The sequence below is a fragment of the Dicentrarchus labrax genome, unplaced genomic scaffold (assembly GCF_905237075.1).
Source record: "Dicentrarchus labrax unplaced genomic scaffold, dlabrax2021, whole genome shotgun sequence".
NCBI classification, from domain to species: Eukaryota; Metazoa; Chordata; class Actinopteri; family Moronidae; genus Dicentrarchus; species Dicentrarchus labrax.
The window spans coordinates 14,249,414-14,266,255 of NW_026136722.1; the positions used below are offsets into that span (position 1 = coordinate 14,249,414).

General features: G+C 42.1%; 1 protein-coding gene across 2 annotated transcripts in view; it reads left to right on the top strand.

The window, feature by feature from the left end:
- The window catches only part of znf385c (zinc finger protein 385C), a 128,488-nt gene that overhangs the window by 86,561 nt on the left and 25,085 nt on the right, over window positions 1-16,842 (top strand). The window lies entirely within an intron of this gene.

Sequence of the window (16,842 nt, forward strand, 5' to 3'; positions counted from 1 at the left end):
AGCCGCTGCCAAATGCTGCACTTCTATCCCGCTCTCACACAACAAATGTATCGATCTGGCCTTTGATGTCGCAAATGTCACAGCGTCATTAAACATTAGACATTTGTGTCCAGAATGAGACTCAAAGCAGAAGTATGCTCTCGACAGTCTCAATTTTTGTATTTTTTATTTCTAACTTATACTTATTCCGTATCTGTTTGCTCACTGTCTTCTTGTTTCTGTCCGTCTATGACTACAGTCCCTGTGGCCACATCCTGCTGTGTCTTTGACATAATGTGTTACAGGAGCACAGAGTGGTACAGCAGGTGGTAGTGCTGGTGTTACACTGCTTTCCTCTGATCTGGGTGCAAATCTCTCTGCTTGTAGTTTGGGGCCAGAGTAGCTGCCCCAGCTCTCTTTTAGACTCTTTGGAAGACACAGCTTGCCTTCTCAGATCTGAATTTTCCAACATTGCTCTGCCCGTTTGGAGCTCCTGCCCTCCCCTCAAGCATTAGCGCACTGCAGTCAGTTCTCTCAGGGGACATATGAATAAAATTTGTAAAGCTATTGGAGCCAGCGCAAGAAAAATACTCCTCACAGCTCCCTGCGGAGCCCCAACCTCATTGACTTGGGTGTGTTTGCTTGAGGCCAACAATTGTGTTCAGGCTGATCTTAGCGAGTGCAGAGTCAATGAGAATGATGCATTAGCAGCTCTGCATCTATTAAAGCTGCTTGCTGTGGTTAGAGCCAGACACGACTTTGAAGGGATTTATCAAGCCGCTTACCAAAGAGAGGTGATTGAATTCATTTGCTTACTAATGAGGAGGGATTGCGAATTGTACACTCCCCCAGCTACACTTCCACCTGTTAAAACCATTTGCTCATTACTGCAATCAAATCCAACGTTTGTTCTCTATTACAATCAAACCCCTTTTTGTCACCTCATCAGACGCCTTTGTGTCTTTTTGGTAGTCAAGCCCATTTCACATGTGCTGGTTTTTTGTTGGCTGGTATCATTAAGGGTGGGAGTTACCTTCTGGAATTTGTGTCCTGTGTCAATGTATCAGTGTCACCTCAGGTTTTTGGGTCTTTTGAGGATGAATCTACCCTTGAAACAAGGCAGAATTTCTCAAACCACATTACTAAGCAGTGTCACGTTTTCCCAAAGAAAGTGTTACTTCAATTGCATAGAAAGAAGATGAAATTGGCTCATGCCAGGGTCATATTTTTCAACTAAAAGCCAGTTTAAATCATTTGTTGGGGCATTCTTTTCTTTATTTTATTTGGCGGGATCCTATACAAAACACTCAAGTGTAATCAAACCCAATCAAATAACTGTCGGCCCTTGCTTTCTTTTTCTCAGTCAATCAACAAAATTGATTTTATTAGAGGTAATTGTTCCCCGTTTGATGTTCATGATGTCTTGATTAGTCCTATTCTCTGGAGTGCTGTTGTGGAGAGTATGCTCTCCTGCTGTTGTTAAGGCCAGATTAACGGTAAATCCTCTTTTGTCTCAGCAGACAGCGACAGACAGACTGAAGTGGGTTAGCTGAGGCCCGTGCAGTCAAATAGGGTTACAGTATGTTAGCCAAAGGTCAACAAAGCCCAAATACACCTTAGTTATGTCATCAACTGAGAGGATATTTATCCTTTATAAATATGGGATTGATCATGATGTTAGGACTGATGTAACAATAAAATGTGTCCCGGCCCACAGCTGAACATTATACCTGTAACTCACATTTTATGATACATTAATATCAGTTTTTTTAAATAAACATTAGTTAAAATGTAAAGTGAAAAAGTGATTTTGCAACAAAAAAAATCATAATGTATATTAACAAAGAGAGATGAGTAAAGACACTTTTAAACATAATAGTGACTATTACAATTAAATTGCTCCTGTCATGAAAAAGGAACCTAAAAGATAAAAGTGAAGTATTAAATAGTTTAGGCAAGTCAATAAATAATCATTTCCAACACAATTCATAAAATGTACAATAAATTGCTATAAACGGCTATAAAGTCTATAAAGTTGTTTTTCAGCCATACCAATACAAGTTCAATAAACGTAAGAACAATGCATGCTGGGAAGTCTGCTACAATGCTAATTATATTTCATTTCAGTAGGCTTGGTAGTGCATGTAGCAGTACATTCACTCAACTCATCATTTCAAGTCAAAAGACATGTCAGGAAATCTTGTGTGTATACGTTCTGAAGTCATTAAAAATTTAATTTTAAGTTGAATCAACTTAAAATTAATATATATATATATATATATAATATATATATATATATTTACATTAATCTAATGGCAAAAGAAAAGTTGATTCCACTAAATTCCTGTATGCTTTACAGTGTAGTGTTAAATAAACAGCTACTACTATCTTTAGTGACCTAAGACAAATGGAAAGTGTAAGCAATGTTGCGCATTTGAGTAATGTTACAGTGCCACAATAAAATCATGTTCCAGAAGATTTAAGTTTATGTGAGGCAGTGAGTTTCTTTCTGCAGCCAAAACTGTGATACGTGTGCTGGTACGAGTGGTGGAAACATGAGATTCATGCAGTTCCAACAGCAGCAGTCCAAGGCTTACCAAGGGCAGGCTGGGAAGAAGTCTGTTAAATCAAGATTTCACATGATTAGGGCTTAATCTAGTGAGTGTTCACTTTACAGTACTGGCCGCTTTTGCGGGTGTTCGTCCATCCCAAATGACCCCAGAGCTTATTTTCTGTCTTTTCATTGGTTCGTCTCCACCGTGCTCTCCTGCGATAAGTGGTAATGCTTTGACGCTTGAGGACACTCCAGCAACTTTCAATCGAGATTAATCTGTCTTTGAGATCTGCCAAGGTCTCCATGGATGCACAGCTGGGAGAAAGAATAAGAGGGCGGTTATAGAGATGGACCATTTGTAGCTGCTGTCTCAGAGATGTGGTTCCATTCCCACTTTGCAACCAGAGGGGACAGCTCACTATATCATTCCACCGTTTGTTATTTTGTCTGAAGCAGGAGTTGGCCGAAGGGAAGAAATGTCTATCTCTTTTCCCCCCAGTTGCCTGAAGGTGAAACTCATGCATCACTCTGCAGAGCGTGTGCGCCTGTTTGCTTTTGCACGCATTCTTGTGTGTGTGTGTGTGTGTGTGTGTGTGTGTGTGTGTGTGTGTTCATGCAGATGTCCACATCAGTATGTCTGCATAAATGGGAGACTTATTCCTGATATCAGGTGTCAGAAACTATTGTTGAGGCTGAGTGAACCAGATTGAATTCCTGTGATTCAGTTTGGTATTTCTTTTGTGTTAAATTAAACAAACCTGACAAACCATTTCCAGCCTCTTGCTTCTCTATTTATCAATCTCTCCCTGTTCCTTTTGCTTTCAGCAGTGCTTCTTTTCTTTTCTCATCTGCTATACGTCTCTACCACTACATATCATTAAAGTTTTCATGGAGCTGAAATCAAGTTTGTGTTCGACTTCATGGTGTTTATGGACCCTGTGTGGCCACGAGCGGTGGGAGATCCGTTTGCAGTTCCCAGTTCTCCCCAGTGAATCGCAGTGATCCGTGTTTCTGCTGTTTCTGCGCCGGTTATTAAAAGCCAGGGGAAAGGTTACAGTAAATGCCACTCAGCTGATGTGCAGCTCAAGCTTGGCAGACCTCCCCAACCCCCCTGCCACCCTGAGTTTCACTCTTAACATTTTGGGGAACAGTGATTTTATCTTACTTGTTTTTTTCCCCCTGCTACGCCCCTAAAATTGGCAACTGCATCCCCACTTTCCCTTCAAAAAGCCTTCCATGCAGCCATACCTAAAGGTCTGCCATGGAATTAAAATTAAAAGCACGAACAGCTAAAGCAGCTCCAACCCTTACCGAGCACCTGAGTCTGACAAATTGGCAGTTTCCTCTGAATCCCCCCTCCTCCCCCTCCTCCTCCTCCTCCTCCTCCTCCTCCTCCTCATCTCCAGTGCTGTCCCTCTGAGCCCTCCCTCCCTCCCTCTTCCCTTGTCACCACTTCTCCCAGACACCCCGGGCACTCATCACAGAGGTCACGCACCTGTCGCCTGCTGTAAACAGAAAATGAATAATTCAGGAGTCGGCACTGGTTGACTGCAACAGCTGATGGTCTCTCCGTGACGAGCAAAGATTTATCCCAAGGATTCACGTTATAATCCTCAGTTGGAATCACACTAATGAGAAACGCTCTCCGGAGAGTCTGAGGACCCACTCAGAGCCAGACCGCATGTCCTTGACCTCTGTGGGTGATAAAGTTAGTTTAAAATGGCAGCATGTAGTAGCACAGTAGAACTTCTGCCACACACACTGCTTTGCATTTTTAGATTATGCAAGAGTATCGTGCCAATACAGTAAGACCACATGCACTCTTAGCTGGGCTAACTGTAAATGAAAGAGCAGATCTCTTGGCCTCTATTCTCTCCTCTCCTCTCGTCTGCTCTCCCCTCCTCCCTTCCTCCTGTTCTCTCTTCTCTTCTCTTCTCTTCTCTCCTCTCCTCTCCTCTCCTCTTGTTTTCCATCCTCTCCTGTCTAAGGTAACAGCCCGCAGAGGGAGCTGACCTATAACAGAAAGCCAGTTATGTTTGAGAGAAATGCCCAAGTAGCAGGTTGAGAGGCAGATGCCAGTTGGGGCTGCTGGGTAGCTGGAGTGATTGCTTTTCACTCCTTATCGCCACGCCAGCAGGTGTCTAAGACGCGCTGTACTGCGGCACTCAGAGGGGATTCACAATCATAACACCCTGGCCACCGGCTCACCCGTCACCACCACACACACAACTCCCATCCCCACCTCCAACCATCCATCCCTCTGCGCTTCTTTTCTTACTCTCTTCACATCAAGTGAAATTCTGCTGGCCAATAGTAACTTAGGAATCCTGTTATGGCCTCGCTCCTCCAAACACCTGCACAGGCTCTGATAAGAATCCTTATCTGCTCAGCCCCATGTCTCTTCTCTGCATCCAGGCAGAGCAGGAGGGCCCTAAGACTGGAGTTGAGGGTATATTACACCACCATGGGTGGTCACATTGATTGTTTTTCAACCACATAATTGTGTTTGGTGCGTCATGTTTGAGAGGGTTTGGACGGACGAGGAAATAGGCAGCTGCAGTAGCAAAGCGAGGTGTTAAATCCTTTGCTGTGGTGAAGTTTCCCTATTTAAAAACATGCCGGCTGCCTGTCTGGTGCGTGCCGCCTGCAGTACAATGGCTCATATGAAGAATCATCCCTTTATGGCGTTCTCCCATCTTTGTAATTACGCATGAGGAATGAGAGGAGACATCTGCATGCCAGCACTTTGAGGAGAGGAGGAAGGAGACAACAAAGGGCAGAGCAGATTCTCACAAAGGCTTTCCAATTTGCAGCTTGCAGCTGTTTCTCTTCAGAGAGTTTGTCGAACAGCCCATCCTCTCTCAGTCTGAGAAGTGTCTCACAATCCAAACGCTGATTTCTTAGCCGCCACTGATTGGAGGCCAACATTTGGCAAACGATGACACTTTTCCTCCTTTGTAAAAATTTGTTGACTGTGTCTGAGCCTGACTCTTTTTCTCCATTAACGGGTGTTTCGGCGTGGATGTGATAAGAGAAGGATCATTTGGGGATGACATCTGTACTCACAAACACACACACATTACCTACTGTTAATGTACATGAGTCTTTCTGCATCTGTCTGCATGGCGCACCACGTATTCATGTATTTACACAAGTGTTTGAAACTGCGGGCATGTGACTGTGTACAAATATTGTGCAGTTTGTGCATTGTGTTTGCTTGTTTCCTGACATTTCCCCACCATTATTGCATCTTTGTTTAGCTGCATATGCTGTACAAGATTGAAAACCAAATGAGCCTAATGGATCCACAAGGCATGGCACTACGACCCGTAAATGAAGTCCCACAGATGTGCTTCTGTAGATTAATCTTCACGCTCATGAGCAATTATTCTGGCAGTGACGCTGAGGCATGAGGCTGATTTGAAACAATTACAGCCCAGGTTGGGCAAAATTAGCTCATTCATTTTCCAAAGCCGCTGTTGATTGAGAGTGAGGGCATTTAAAAAAGCAACCAAGGATAATTGGTTTTTAACATTGGCATGTCCTTCAGCCAACCTTTTGACCTAAACACGGACACTTTAGGGTTAAGTTCTTTTGAACAAATTCTTTAAATAAATGTATGCATGTGTGGCTAATTAAAATTATCTTTGAATCGCTACTGTGTATGTTTTCTACCTGTGTATGTGCATTACCGCTGTGCTACATTCAACAGCTGGAGGGGTTTTATTAACACAGGTCCTATGTTCTCTTTTAACTGCATTTTTGTTACTCAGATATAATCGTATATAATAAATAATATAAGCGTCGTCTACCACTTCCGTGCTACATGTTAAAAGGTAGAAAGAAAATATTTGGCCCTACAGCTAGGACTTGAAAAGAACTGGAAAGCTTTGCTTTTTATAGCCAGAACACATTTCCATTAAGAGTTTAAATTGGCCGTAGACACATGCCTGAAAGCTTAATTTAAATTAGGTGCGTTTTAAGAAAAGTCTAAAACAAAGAACCTGGAAAGGCAAAATGAGTGAGGAGACATTTTGTGAAAAACAAATTTAGGTGGATTGGGAGTAGATGATCAGCAGGCCATTTGATGGCAAGGAAAAACTGTTTTACTTGCTCTGGAAGGCAATTTACTGTCTCGCTGCAAAAACAACTTGCTTAGCAGGAGCTATTTTGCATAACAATGAATGTAATAATACACAGTAATGTACAGTACAATTCTCTGCAAGCAGTTTGCTACTGTCGTTTATATAAATAAAGGGAATGTTCTCGCCTGCAATACCTAAGAATCTCAGAGAAAAGCTGTGTAAATGAGTCATTAATTGTAAAGAGCTTTCCTCCTCCATGTGTGTGTTGACACTGTTCATCTGTGATGAGAAATTCAGGAGAGGATAGTTTCACTGCGTTCAACACAGCTACAACTTCATTTTCATTTCACATTGCTCACAGCTTCATAACCACCTTTTGTCTGCCTCTCAGTATCTGAGTGAGTGTTTTCATCTCTTGCTCCTCTCATCTCATCAGCTGAGGAGTTAAAATTAGAAAGCTACCTCTGTCGTGTGCCTTTTTTTTCTCCGTACAGCATAGCCCTCTTCCTTGAGGATCCAAGTAGCCCGGCTCGCCCACCATATCTAATCAATTCATAATGAGTTGTCACAGTTGGCATGATGGCCGGGTGACGCTTGGTTGACCACCCTGATATTTATTCATGTAAAAAACGATGTCGCACTTAATGCCACTTCCACAAATGACTCAATTTGCTGAGGAAATGAACCTCATCTGAGTTCCTGTCAATCCTGCAGAATTTCCCAGACCTCGATTTTTGCATATGTGTGGGTATGGCACAGCTTTGAATCAGTTTATATTTGTTTTTTTGACATGCCTCTGGCAATGCTAGTTATGGTAATGAAAATGGAGATGAGGCCAACGTTGACTCTCTCAGACAGATGTTTAAAGAGTGTCATATTTTACTTTTGATCATTTCCCACCTTTGTCAAAAGTGTCTGTGTTATAAAAGTTAATTTTGTTTTTCCCCAGAGGGAAAGGTCCGACAGCTGTCATTATCTTTGTAAAGCAAAGGGAGGAGATTAGGAAAAGCGTGGGTGACTTATTAAAGTGTCTCACCCTAAGGCTTGAAAGAAAAAAAACCAACAAAAATAACATTTCTTTTCAGATTTCATTTTCCTTTCTTTTCTGTTTATCGTCTCGCTGAAGTTCTGTGTACATCTGCTGCTGCAGAGCAATGACTGGCCATAGGCACCATCTGCATAGATTAATGTGTTTGATATTTCCATTCTCCACCTCCTTTTTCCTGTGTAGCACCAGGAATCAGTAGCATCTCTGTAGCCCGCCCGTAGCCAACTGCCTCATAGGGCTTCACAGTGGGGAAGCTGAGCAATTTGTTTCTGAATGGCTCCAGGCTTATCGTCTCAGCTTGACAGATGGGCCTTGCCTCTGCCCAGGTTGGGTTCGGTAGCGACGCGCTGCTCGCTGCTTGCCTGACAGAACTCATTATAGACACTCCCTGGGAGAAGCTGCATCTCCGCATGGTCCTGTTACCACCACCAGACTGCCACGACTTACTACTGAGCCACACACCATAGACCTAAACATGCTGCTGAAATCTTTCCTGTAGTTTGAGGTAACATTTTTTAATTCATGAATTATCTGGTCAAACCTGCTAGAAGCCAGTATTAAAATGTTCTTTTTATTCTTTTATCATTTAATGTCGAAAAGCAGCAATTAATGTGATGATGTAACATAATAAGAAAGGAGACAAATTATATTAAATTACAGTCATTTCAGAGTCATGTTGACCTCACTTCTCTCATTGTACAGTACTTCTCATAATTGAATGTGACCCCTAACCTTGTTGTCTGTCAATGCCAGTAGCACAGCCAATGATTGATATCTTTCTCTGATGAGGCACCATCACTCCCAAAGGCTGTATATTGATCTTATTAAAACTTCAATGTCAGGTCATATTTTATTTATTGGCTGTAAATTAGCCTCTACATACCTTTTTTATCCACACTGTGATGGAGCTGCCTCGGGTCTAAACCTGCTTACAAATCTCCTGCGCACTTATCTCACTTCATAGTACTTTTGTGTTCTGTGATTAATGAAGCATTAAAACAACCCCAATGATGTAACTTTACCCGAGACGGCAGGAAAGCAGAAGCCTGCAATTTAAGAGGAATTATACAAAGTCAGACAATGAATCCGTTTACCTCTCCGTCAACCCAAAAAAACATGACATTTTTGGGTTGACGGAGAGGTAAACGGATTCATTGTCTGACTTTGTATAATTCCTCTAAAATTGCATGCGCAAGAAAAGTCATCTCCCTAACTGAGAGTGCTCTATTTTCAGTCGTGGGTCAAACTGTGCTTAGCCTTGCATATAATCAGGCCACATGGAGCAGTCTGCCACCTCCTGCAATCCAGGGAAAAGAAGGAGAAAGGAGGGCAGAACTATGTATGAGAGATTTTTAAAGAGCAGATTATTTTAAAATAGGAAAGGAAGCGCTGAGATTTAATCCTCATAAGAAAAATCTTCACCACCTTATTAGAGATTGACTCCAGTATCTCTGCTGGAAATATGTCAGCCAACATTTTTTATCACGTAGATATTTGGATCTCTGCTAGCTCCTCTCCCATCACATGGACACACAAACTGGAGAGGACAAGCCGACACTTGACTGTTCAGACATCAAACAGGGTGAAGCAGCAGCCGTGTTCTGCTCAAATATTCCTTGCACATATTTACCGTATAAACTGTATCTGCCTGCTGCACACACATTGGAATACAAACTGTCATGAGCAGCACACGCAGTCATCAACTTACACACTCCAGTACACAATAATACAGTCGCAGTGCAGCCAGCACGGCATGCCGAGTGACCCAGAAAAAAGCACGAAAATGTAATTCAAATAAACAACTTTAAAGGCTTTAGGTAAGGTGAGGAAATGAGACAGAAAGGAGGGGGAATAAAATGAGAGGGTTCTTTGTAGAAAATATAAATTGCATGCCATTGAGAATAGTTAGTTAACGTTTCTCGACTGAAACAGGAAAGTGGCTCGCAGACATAAAAGTCTCCAAAAAGGTCAATTTGAAAGCAAAACCTGCTAGAATCATGCATTTATCTGTCCACTTTCTAGATTTGTGTCTCCTATTTCGAATAATGCTGTATGCATCACGATGAGATCATATCTTCAACTGTAGAGAAACACGAAATTCTCGTCCGTTTCATGTAACTGAACTAATCAAGTTCGAATAATTGAGGGCTAATTAAAGTCCTTTGACCATCTCTGCTCTGTTACATCTCCAGTAACATTCTATCCTAAACTCAGGTTCGCAGATTATCATCATACTTCAAGGGGGAGGTGGAAAATAGAAGTGAGGGAGGAATGGTTGGGGATTGTGAGGAATAAAAAGCGTCAGTCTTTAATTAAAACTGATTGTGGTTAATGTTCTCCGTCCATGCTATAATGGTTCCCACGGTGGCCCTCACACCACCTCCTGATCAAGCGGAAGCTAATTGGCTGTTCAGAGTCACTTTTCTCTCTCTCTCTGTGCCTCTCCCTCGTTCTTTGTCTCTCTCTCTCGCTTTCTCAGTGGAGTACATTTGGACATCCAGAGGCAGTGCAATGTCATTTCATGCCCTCAAATGGCCGTGAGTCTAATACACCATGAGGCCAATTTACAATTTCCAGGCACAGCGCGTGGGGGAGAGCCATTTGTATGCTCAGCATGTCTTGGGTTATTTCATACCTCGGTTAAAAAAAAAGAAAGGCTTTGCTAGTTGGGTAATTGTCACTAAAAAGCTCGGGTTCAATATTTATGCAGAGTTATAGTTGCCGGCTCTTCCCTCCCTGTCAGATCCAGCCCCATCTGAGGCAGGGCAGCGGCTGCTCGGAAGTTTGCGGGGTGGCTGGGGGATGGTGAAACAGTGTGGCAACAGTGTGGCAGATGCACAATGAGCAACATCCTGTTATGACTCTGAGTGTGTGTGTCAGGACTCGACTGTATGCACATTTGGTACTAGCATATGAGGACTGTGCTAAACATCATCAAAAAGAGAGGTTATTATGTGTACTTGGCATCTGACGAAAGAATCATCCACATGGTGCAGAGTAATTATGCTCATATTGTGCCTGCACTTAGTACTCATCATTTCACCGGTCAGCAATTTCCCTTGCAAATTCCTGTTCAGCGCATTCAAGTTTAGATGTGTAGATATTCATTATCACAGCTGGATAATAAGATTAGAGGCCTGATGGCGAAGGTCTTACTGACAGTCCAACTGTTACTCAGCAGGCAGGCACAGCTGAGCAGCAGAGATGTGATGCATAATGCCCTTAAATTCTGCAGAAATCAAGAAAGACAATATCTCAGTGAGCCCACAATCACTTCAGAGCAACAAAGGAAAGAAAAAACACAAAACCAAAAGCCAACTCCATCTCTGGTGTATTCTTTTAAAATGTTCTTACACAAAGGATTTCATCATGTTTTCTTTTCTGCCAGACTCTATTGGAAACTGCATAATAAATAGCCTTTTCTGAATTTCCCTGGTTGTTGAAGGAAGCAGGAGTAGTTTCATACGTTATTTTACCTCAACAAGCTGCCTTTTGTCTTTTTATACGAACAGTATACAAGGGTATATTGCTAGCAGCAGCTCAGTGCTCTTGTTTGTCTCTGTGGGCTAGGAATGACAACAAAGAGAGTTCGGCCATACTGGTGTCTAGACCACTGGTGGTATGTGAGGTGCCCCTAGTGGGTTCACAAAGGATTCTTTGAAATTTAAAAAAAGTAAATGAATTAATTTAAAAACGTATAATATAAAATCAAAATACTAAAACATTTCAAATGAAAATACTTAAACTATGAGATCACTGAAATGTAATGTAAAATAAGCTTTGCATTCCTGTAATTACAATGATATGTTTTTTGAGGTGGTACGTGGTGTAAAAACAACAAAACTTAAAAAGCTAGGATCCATCTAGCTCACCACCATCGCACCATATGTGGGTCCAATCAGTGAGTGTGTTCAGATGATACTGTGACATGAGGCACAAATTTAATTAACAGCTATTGAAACTAGGTGGGTATTTTGTTGTATTTTTTTATGTCAAAATTTTAGAAAAGACATATTTTTCCTGCTTGACAGTTTGAAGCAAAAACAAGATTCTAAATAACGGCATATTCATCCAGTGAGGCTGAGGAGAGGTCCATTAATCATCTACAGCCTACCTTAAAATGCAAACAATTCCTTCTACTTTAGCGTCGGATAGTTGTTTGTCCTTTCCCTCAGAATGACACATTTCTGATCTGATGCTCCTATTGGCTGGATGACGTAATTTGTCTGTGCTATTCCTGAAACTGCTGTAAGTCACTGTTGAAAAGTACATCCAGTTTATGATGTGACAATGCTGTGGTTAGGGTTTGATTCGGTTTAGGCACAAAAACGACTTGATTGGGTTTAGGGAAAGATCATGGTGTGGGTTCAGATAAGTACTTTGTTAAGGTTATGGGGCCTTCATTGTCGTGGTTATCAAAAAAACACATGGTTTAGCTAAGGGAACAATTGTGGTCATGGTTAAACAAAAAAAATAATGTTGACTCGCAGTTATTTAATGGTGGTTTATTTATTTGCTAATTAAATAATAGAAACTTGTTGTAACTGTTGCCCTGAGGCAACAACGTACCATTATGGACAATTGCATATGTTGCCTTGAGACAACAGTGAACCATTATGGAATCACCATGGCAGCATGAGATTTTGGTAGTGTGTGTTTAGGTATATATAATGTTCAAAAGCATCTAATCTTTACAATTTAATTTAGTTTGTTGCAGTAAAGTAAAGTTCAGACTATTACTATACTCTGTAGGCCATAGTGAAGTTTGCCGTATTTAGCCTTATAACTTCGTCTTCTTTGCTTATAATTTCCACACATTTTCCTCCATTTACAGAATGAATTCAGCCTCATTCTATACCCCTTCAAGGAGGTAGAGGGTAGAAATCACACTTCAAGTTGAGCATAGTGAAGTTGAATAAGAATGAATTACTGATGAAGATGCCAGTGCCATCATCACCTGTGCATCAAGACAACACTGACCATTGAACTATTTGGGTGGAGAGAAAGGGCAGGTGCAAATACCCTGGATGTAAGGGTAAAGTGGAAGTGCAGTGCAGAAAAAGTGTCACCTAGCTGTGCTTCACTCCTGAAAAAAACTGCTTCATGGAGTTCCATAAGCATTGAGCAGCAACACCACAAATGATGGCAACACACATCAGGAAAGACACAGGGGACTGATAGGAAACATGCATTGAAATGAAGGAGTGATGATCAGACACTGGAATTTGACACCAGTTTCTTGTTTTGCAAATGGTTATGATCTTTATTTTGATAAGTAGTTCATTTAAAGATTGAAAAATTACGCTTAGACTCTTTGAGACATTCATTTCAGTGGGTTGTTCCACAATGGTACAATGTTGCCTACAGGCAACGTTCAGACAAGAAACCCTCTAAAATTGTTCCTTTTATAATATTTTTCAATTTAAAATGGCATGTATTGTAACCTGTTGAAGCTATTGAATCTTTTACACATGTTTATGAAATAAATTATGTTCAAATTCTCTCTTTTTTTTTCACTTTAACACCATTATGGTACAATGTTGCCTACAGGCAACAAACCCCAAAAACGTCTAAAAAAGAAAAAAATGTTTATACAGTTTCTTTAGATTATCTTTATTTAGTCTATTTTAAGACATAAAAACACTCCAAACATTTTTTTCCTAACTGGCATCATGATGCGTACCATAGAGGGTTAATGTCCGAAGTTTTGTTGATCCAACCATCCCCAATCCTGACCTCCTCCCTGTGCGGACTTTGCTCGTATATAAAAACCTCACCTTACTCCTTCCTTTGCTTCCGTCACAATGACTATGGCGGCTAGAGGGTTTTGTCACCTTTCACGTTTTGGGGCACTTCTTCCAACGACTGATGCTGTTGTTCTTCTCGGGAGAACAGTCTCAAAATGGCACCTGTTTTAAGCGAGTTCATCCAAAGCGGAATCGGTGGCTCTCTTTGAGAGGCCAGACGGCAACCGGGAGAAGAAAAAAGAAGGTGGAGAGCCACTCACCCAACTCCAAGACCCTGCTGTGCCAGCATCTATCCCACATAATTACACTGGGCCACAAATAGAAAGGCAGTTTTCTCTCCTCCCCGACCCTCTGCTTTTCTCCTTCCTGTGCCGCTCAGCAGCAGTTTACAGGGATATGCAGAGCACGGGGGCGGGTGAGGCTATTTAGATGTGAGAAAAGGCAATTTGTCAGAAACCTAAGGGAGCACTGGAGTGATGACAAGAGAATAACAGTAAAAGGACTATAGGATTGAATGGCTAATTCTGTGATGGCGGAAGAGGAATGAGGAGAGAAGGCTCAGTATGTTTGCTTGTGCGCATTGGAATCTATTATTTTCTCAGATGAGCAAGTAGAAAAAAATGCACCACACAAACATACACACATCCGAGTAGATGCGATGTGATGGTGGCTGTTGTGTAACCAAGCCTAGTGAGTCATGAGAGGGAGGAATGCGTTGTTGTGATGGTTGGAGGAGGAGGAGACCTGCCTGGGGAAAGACTGGCAGAGACAGTCAGATCCGTTAGCAAAGTCATCTGGGAGAGAGAGAAAGAGGCTGGACATTTGGTTTCAGGCCTTGCCTCAACTGCCAGTGGTTGTCTGGACCCCGGACCACAAGTGAGGCGTAAATAAATCGGAGCCTTGACGCAGACGTGACTCTAGACAGAAAGAACACATGTGCACAGAACCACATACGCAGGCAAACCCATACATATGTGCAGACACACACTACATTAAATGAGTGTAAAATGACACAATGTGATAGAAGGAGGTTATCAGGGGCTGCAGGCTCATAAGCCAGCCTTCATCTTTGCACACACACACACACACACACACACACACGCAAGGAAATGTGCTTTTTCTCTTAAACTCTTAAAAATGTATGCTTTGCTTTAAAGTGTACTCCTGCTGAAATCGCACACAATATGTGTCAAGTGCAAAATTATACCTTGTTTGATTTTGTGTGTGTGTGTGTGTGTGTGCATCTTATGTGACTGTTAGTATTGACTTCCCCCTCGCCCGGGAGCTATTTGTTTTCAGAGGTGCGTAGGCAGTTCTGTTTGTATGCGTTGTGTGTGCGCCTGTGATACTTGTCTAGTACATGTGAGCACACACACTCCCTCGCTCGCTGTCGTACATGCCTGGATTCAGGCTGTGCCTCCATGGCAGCGTTATCATCCAAAGAGGCAAACAGCCAGCCACTGATTTAATAAGCTGCCTAGGGAGCCACAGTGAGGTGGGAAAGCACTATCAGCTGATAACTGCCCTCCCTGCAAGCCTAGCTTTTTCCTCTGATAGCCCAGCCAAGAGAAGACTCAGCTTCTCCTTCGTTTTCTATGTGAATGTGTATGTGTGTTGTGTGTGTGAGTGATACCCCGCCGGCTGCTGCCCACGTGTCTGTAGGCTGCGTCCGTCCTGTGCTTCTTCTCTCTGGGTGTCAGACAGACAGCAGAGGAGAGCCCACACATGGCAAAGGGAGGCCTGAGCCCAGTACTGAGGAGCATATGCTCAGAGCGTCAGTCTCCCCCCCCAACACACATACACACCAACCGCACACACACCCCGCGTCATGGCTGCCAATCCTGCCAAGCCGCAGAAAGCCGTGGGCCAGACTACTGACAGATTCCCCCATCTATCACTCTGTTCTGTTCTTCACACAGGCCATACAGCAGTGTCTTAATCATACCACAACCTTGAAACCACCAAAGAGAAAAAGGATACTGCTAATATGACACAACAAGAGGAAAAAATCACCACAAACTTTTTACTGCTGCTTTATTTTGACAGTGTCTGTTGTTTTGTTGACTGTGATGGCTGTGTCGCCATGTTTTAAAGTGTAAGTAAACGATAAGTGGAGTAGCTCTATATTCCATCCAGTCCCTGCAGTCTTTCTAGGAATTATGTGCCGGAAGCCAGCAGAGAAAACAGTGTGTCCTTTTTGTAACGAGGCATAAAATTAAGATGGGTGCGTTTGCGTCCTGTTACAGACCTATTATTAAGGTTTGCTTTTCTTAACCATGACCACGATCTTTTCACAACCTTAACAAAGTGTTTTCATCGATTAAAGGTCCAGTGTGTAACATTTAGGAGGGTCTATTGGCAGAAATGTAATATAATATTCGTAGGTATGTTTTCATAATCACCTGTTACCTTAAAATTAGCTGTTTCCATCTATAGACACCACAGGTCGCCCCATGGAGTCCGCCATGTTTCTACAGTAGCCTAGGACGGACAAACCAAACACTGGCTGTAGACAGGGCATTTTTCAATGTTTTTAGCTGCATTAGTAATTTTTAACCAACTGGAGCAAAATTAATTTCAAAAAAAAAAAATTCTCTTTATTTCATTTTACAAAATTTCATAGGCAGTGTTAGTGTTTTGACATTAAACATTTCTGGGGCAAACTGGTAGCTCACATGGTAGAGGTGGTGGCCCCGTGTACTAAAGTCCTTGCTGCATCTGCCCTTTGTTGTGTGTCGCCTTCTCGGCTACTCTTCAGCTGTCACTATAAATTAAAGACCATAATATAGTATATATATAGTGTGTGTGTGTATGTATATATATATATATATATATATATATATATATATATATACTATTAACTTTACTTAACTAATTTTATTTCAACAATAGGAGTTCTCTGTAAAACAAACAGAGTAGCACCATGTGCAGTACTGTGCACTCCTAGCTATGAATAAATTTCACTGTGGCACCAGTGTTTCTTTCTTCACCTTTCCCTTTTTGTATCCCACCATCTGTCTCTGAAATCTTGCACTCCCTCCCCTACCTCGAGAAGTAGCTATTTTTTGGCCAAGATTTTCTATTTCTAAGCCGCTGGTATTATTTCAAGGTCAGTTATTGCTTCTTTTTTTTTTTGCCTGTGGTGTGCGTTATCACACATGATTACAACCACCTCACAGTGTATGTGTGTTGCACGAGGGCTCATATGATAGGCATACTTTGGGGTGGCCACGGTGACCTGCAGCTGACACCAATGATTGATCCCGGTGCTGGGATAAGTGCCTGCGCACCGGTGAGCGCACCAGTCCACTGAAACGCAGCCAAGCGGAAAATTAGAAATCTCTTCATCCCTGGTCCATTTGAAATCCGATATCTCCCATCTTCCCCTCTCACAGGCACCTTTCCTCAGCCAATAAATCAGTAATTAAA